We start from the raw sequence: 6000 nt of genomic DNA, 5'->3' as shown, positions 1-6000 counted from the left end.
CTCTTTAGCCTATTTATTTCTTATACCTTTCTCAAATTCCTAGAAACCTCAGCTTCTAATATGTCAAATAAGTATGATTAGATTCGTATAATCAACTAAATCCTTTAACTAAGAAAGTAATATATAAAGTGAGTATTATGTTCTTACATTAACTCCCAAATCGTGTTTTATAACAAATCACCCTGACATTAACCATGGTATGAGGGTTGCAAAGTAACATGAGATGTGTTTTTTACTAATCCTTCACATTCCATTTTGGAGCTGTATATGCTGTTCTTGATCAAAACTCTCATTTTATTATCAAGAATTACATTATTTTCTGAATGAGTGAATTTTCTGTTGGAGACAGGAAATGAAGGACTGCAAACGCTGGAAATGTATTTTTCCTGTCTCAGTATTAATACATGATATATATTCATATTAATAATAACTCTGAAAACTAGTTTCATTTCTTCTACACATAAGCAATAAACAGTATGTGCAAAAATATGAATACTGGCAGCAGTGATGCGGATACATAACATGGGGTTTCTTTTGAATTTACAGCCATTTCTAATATTTCATTAGAGCATGTGTACAGGCAACTGTTACAGATGTCCATTAAAGCTCGATTAGATGAAGACAAACAATGCAGGCTTTGAGGATAAACCGAAGCTGCAGCTCAAAGTTTCCGTTTCTCACCCATGGGCACTATAGGACCACTGTCTTCCTCCTTTAAGGCAAAGAGAAGGAATCGATTATGTTACTGACATTCCTCCAAGGCAGACTGGAAAGTCTTTCTACAGTCCAATGAGACAGCAAAAACGAGAAGTTTCATAAGAAAATGTGGAAATTTCAAAAATATCTTCGTGCTCAAGTTTGTCATCTCTGCAATTTTTCCACAAAGTCTACCATAATTTTATTTCTCTGGCAGAATCTATTAATGCAAAATTTCATAGAGGCATGTACTTTCAACCAAAATAAATAAACGAACGCTTGAACTGTTTTCTAAACAAAAAATTTACACGTCATGCATAATAATAAATAAAATTAAAGCTTTTAGTTATTGTCATTAATTTCCTGTGTAATAACTGCAGATGGTAACTGTTTGAGCACAAAGACCACTGCTTCCTAGTCCCCAAATAATGTGACATTTCTATTAAATAAATCAGGAAATAATAAATATAGAATAACACATGAAACGTACATTTTGAGAGAACTAATAGTCTTCCCATTTAGAAAACAACATCAGCTAAGATTTCAGTTCAATACATCTACTCATGTTGCCAGAGATGGGACTGGGGGAACACACTTTAATACAGTTACTAAAAATAAACAAGCCCAATCTCTTGGACAACAAGTATCTATTAAAATTTAGAGCGCATATACTTTTCACCCAGAATTCTACTTCTTGGAACTTATCATAGAGATATAACCACCTAATCATACAAAGATTTTACGTATAAGGATATTCACTGAAGCAAAAAAAACTAGAAAAAGCTAAATTTCCTTCCTTAACAAATTATGATACATAGCACAGGGAGATCAGCTCAGTGCTTTGTGACGACCTAGAGGGATGGGATAGGGAGGGTGGGAGGGAGACGCAAGAGGGAGGGGATGCAGGGATATATGTGTACATATAGCTGATTCTGTTGTACAGTAGAAATGAATACAACACTGTAAAGCATTTATACTCCAATAAAGATGTGAAAAAAAATAAAAAATAAATTATGATACAATGGAATACTTTAAAATTGTTCATACATGGTACGTGGGTGGATAGGCTTGTACATATGTACATATACACGTCCACACATGTATGCATATGTTCACATAAATACATATAATTTCTGGAACAATTTATTAGAAAACATTAATAATGCTGGGGTATATACTTCCAAACTAAAATTTCAAATAAGATAGTGAGTCATGACCAAATCTTTAAGTTTATGCCTCACAGAAGTGATTTCAAAGGTAAAGGAGGACATTGTTTGTGTATGCATTTGACAACTATAACCCAACACATTTACAAATCGAAGTGACTGACATAAAACAGACTGATGATCCAAATTGTAAAGCCTCAGCATTTTAGAGCTTTTAAAAGGAGCCTAAAGGTCAGCACGGATGAATTTTTTGCAAAAGGAAAATAACTGGAGTCCCCCCATTTCCTAAGATGTGTTCCACATAACTCTAGAAGTTGGGTGGAAAAAATGAATCTGTATTCAAAAAATACTGTGGAAACTCTGATTACATAGAGTAAAATATGATGCTTTCAAACAAAACCATGCCAGTCTCTAATATGCTAATGTGCACTGTCAATCTGCAAAAGAAAAATATATTCAGGATTCTCCAAATGTACGGGACAGTCATTTCTTGGTTTAACAAGCATCTTGGTGGACCAATGCTCTGCAGAACACATTTGGGAAAGGTTGGTCTAGAGGCAGAGATTCCAAGTTTATGAAAGTAATTCAATTACGCTTTACCTGACTACTCTAAAAATTAAGCTACCATGGTCTAAAACATCAATTAGACAAAAGATAGGTAAGTAAATATGCAGTCACTCTAATGACATGAGGTCAGGTCTTACCCAAAGCATTTTAACATTGAACATACAACCAGAGTGCAATAGGTGCCCAAGCTCTCAGGTGTCTTGTTCATTTTAAAGCTCTAATGGCTTGATTTACAGGATTCTCAATAAATGTAGAATGAATTCTAATTCACCTGAGTGTGGACTCTGCTGGTGAATTTAGGTTGCTCACTGTTACAATCTCCCTCACAGGAAAACTAAAGTTAATGCCTTATGCTTCTTGAATTTTTCTCCTTTACATTGTTCAAACGAAGAAAATGTCACCTCCCAAAGCCAAGGCACTCTGAGGATGATCTATTAGCTCCCCCACCAAGAGATGGATGTTTGATCTCATTCACTGCATGATACCAGATTAGCTGGAAAAATTACAAAAAAAATTTATGTCCCTGAGTTCAATTGATCACACTCTGGGGTGTGGATGTGGAATCGGAAAGACTCAAGTTCAAATTCCAGCTCTGCCACCAACTGGCTGGAAGATTTTAGGCAATCTATTTGCCCCTTCTGAGCCCCAGATAGCAATACCTACTTTGTAGGGTTTGTGTGAGAATGGAATACGACAACAGATATAATGTGACAACAGTGCCTCCTGGGCACATAACTGAGTGACTGGTGACTATTTCGTTGATTTTACAGACATCTCACTAAATGAAAACTGAACTACGGTATGGCCTATTATTTTCTATAGCATGTGTTTGACATTTACTTTTCAGCACTTCAGAGAAATTTTTCATGGGATGGAATCATACTTGATCTCATCTGCACTGTGTCCCCAAGGCCCAACACAACATTTGGCTCAAAGCAAACACTCCAAGAAAACGCACACATGTATGTCTGTGTATGTGCGTGTGTGCCCACGCATGTGTGCGTACATACATTAAAAAGTATAACAAAATGACAGCAGCAACTGCTCCTGTCATTTATTTAACATTTTTATTTAACGTTTTTACTTGTATAAAAAGTTAAATTTTGGGGCTTCCCTGGTGGCGCAGTGGTTGAGAGTCCGCCTGCCAATGCAGGGGACACGGGTTCGAGCCCTGGTCTGGAAGGATCCCACATGCCGCGGAGCGGCTAGGCCCGTGAGCCACAACTACTGAGGCTGCGTGTCTGGAGCCTGTGCTCCGCAACAAGAGAGGCTGCGATAGTGAGAGGTCCGCTCACCACGATGAAGAGTGGCCCCCACTCGCCACAACTAGAGAAAGCCCTCGCACAGAAACAAAGACCCAACATAGCAAAAATAAATTAATTAGTTAATAAACTCCTACCTGCAACATCTAAAAAAAAAACAAAAAAAAAAAACAAAAAAACGCTCTGAATACAGAAAGAGCTTTAAAAAAAATGTTAAATTTTTAACATTTTTATTAACATTTTTATTTGTATCAATATTATACATGCACATAGTTGAAAAAGTTAAGTAGTTCTAAAGGGTGTATTATGAAAACTATCAGTTTCCCGTCCTATATGCCACCACTTTGGTCCTCCTCAACTCTTTGAGCTGATTATTTTATTAATACTGTAGAGCTAATCAGTATGACTGCATCACTCCTTTTCAGTTTTAGCATTGTCTGTCAACTTTCCCTCTGGAGAATGTCATTTGACCTTCTTTCCTCCTATCAGCCCCTACCTCTCTACACACGCGCGCGCGCACACACACACACACACACACACACACACACACACACACACATGCCACTCACACACTGTAAACCCTTCCCTTCACTCCACCCTCCCAATACAGTTATATAATAATTTGGGTTGGATCAATATTTGATTTCTATCATTGTGATGATGTAAATATTATTCAGAACTGAACTACATGTATTAATATATCATTAATTTTCCTTTCTTGCACAACTTGTTTACTCTGGAGTGAATCATTATCTTGAGTTTTTTCCACCTACATCCTCGATCCAAAACTACCTACAGTTGTCTGACTCTCCTCTCAAGAAGTTAAGACACATCATGCAGTCTATCAACTTCGTCTTCCTGGAGGAAGCTCTTCTAGAACCTTCTCAACTGCTCACATCTGGACTCACATCCTCTATGCTGGCCACCTCACCTCACCATCATTCTGGGACTCTCCCGTGCCTTTCTCCTTTGTCGGCTCTCCTGTTTCCTGGATCCCACATCTGTTTTCCTGGTTTACGCCATTTTGGTGAAGCACATCTTCCAGTAGCTTCCTGGGAAATAAATTTTTAATGACCTTGACATCTGAACATGACTACTGAAAGTTTGGGTGAGGAATTGTAGGTGGGCTGCAACTTTCTCTCAGAATTCTGAAGGTCATTCTTCCCTGGCTTTTAGCTTCCCGTATTGCTGTTGAGAAGACTGATATTTAAACTCCAGGTTCTCTGAGTCTGACTTGTTTTTTCCTCCCTGTAACTTCTCCCTCCACGTTCGGAAATTTCACAATGATAGTGCCTTGGTGTGGGTGCATTTTGATCTACTGCCCTGGAAATTCAGTGTGTCTTTCCAATTTGTAAATTTATGTCCCTGAGTTCTGAAAGAGTGTTTTGAATGATTTTGTTGCTGGTCCTCTCCTAAAATTTCCCTGCTCTCTCTCCAGATTTCCTATTATTTGGATAAAGAAATGACACTCGGAATACACAAAGGTAATCAGGCTGACTTTCTCCCCTTTGGGACCTCCTCCCAAATACCCATTTATCTATATATAAATAATAAGAAAGCTTAACTATAAAAGGAAATGTTCTATTATCCAGTGATCATTGTTCATAATGAGACCTTGAAGTAAGGCCATAATCCTAAGAAGTCTTCTAAATCAAAAGCTATTTCAATATAATTATAACAGATGCCATCTTTCATGTGACTATTTCTGAACCTTAAATGATCTTCTGTGAAGAGACCCCTGGGGATGAGTGCAAATTAAATCACCATTGGAGACTTTCCTACAAAGCTATCGAAAATAAAGCACATGTGCCCACGTGTCCTTCACAAAGGCTGCTGCAGGTCACAGGGCTGACCTCAGTTCCAGTGACTTTGGCTCAGCTAACTGATAACCCACTGCCACGTCCCTCTTTAAGTAAGATAATTCAGGGTAAAATCTCCAAAAGAAGAGTCTTTTAAGAAATAGCGAGATGCTAGACGTGAGAACTCTTTCCGAATGCTCTCGGGGCAGTTTTTTCTCATGCTGCTTGGATGCGGAGTTAGCTGGGTTACCTGATTCGCTCCCAACACCAGGCTATAGGCTCCTCAGGGGAGTCTATGCTGATAATGTGTATATTTGCACACAGTCCCTAGGATACGGCCATACACTGAACAGAAGGTTAAAAATAAATGTCCTTCCTTTACAAGCAAGGGCAAGATAGGAACCTTCTTTTTCAACACACCCACTAATACCAGTATCAGCTCAGGAGGAAGGAAAATAAACAGAAAAAGGAGAAAGAGAAAGGAGAAGGTCAAGAGTGTCAACTGCTTTT

At 38.1% G+C, this 6000-nt stretch overlaps 1 protein-coding gene across 2 annotated transcripts in view; it reads right to left on the bottom strand.

Annotated features, from left to right (window-relative positions):
- The window catches only part of CA8 (carbonic anhydrase 8 (inactive)), a 210672-nt gene continuing 204672 nt past the window's right edge, over positions 1 to 6000 (bottom strand). For both annotated transcript variants that reach the window (XM_027128036.1, XM_027128037.1), the window contains one exon: positions 1 to 712. The gene's annotated coding sequence lies outside the window, so the exon portion shown is untranslated. The remainder of the gene's footprint in view (positions 713 to 6000) is intronic.

Source organism: Aethalodelphis obliquidens, unplaced genomic scaffold (genome assembly GCF_003676395.1).
Source record: "Aethalodelphis obliquidens isolate GAN/ISIS:26980383/991018 unplaced genomic scaffold, ASM367639v1 scaffold33, whole genome shotgun sequence".
NCBI lineage: Eukaryota > Metazoa > Chordata > Mammalia > Artiodactyla > Delphinidae > Aethalodelphis > Aethalodelphis obliquidens.
Note: the sequence above shows the minus strand (reverse complement) of the source record. Positions and strands in the feature narration are given on the sequence as shown.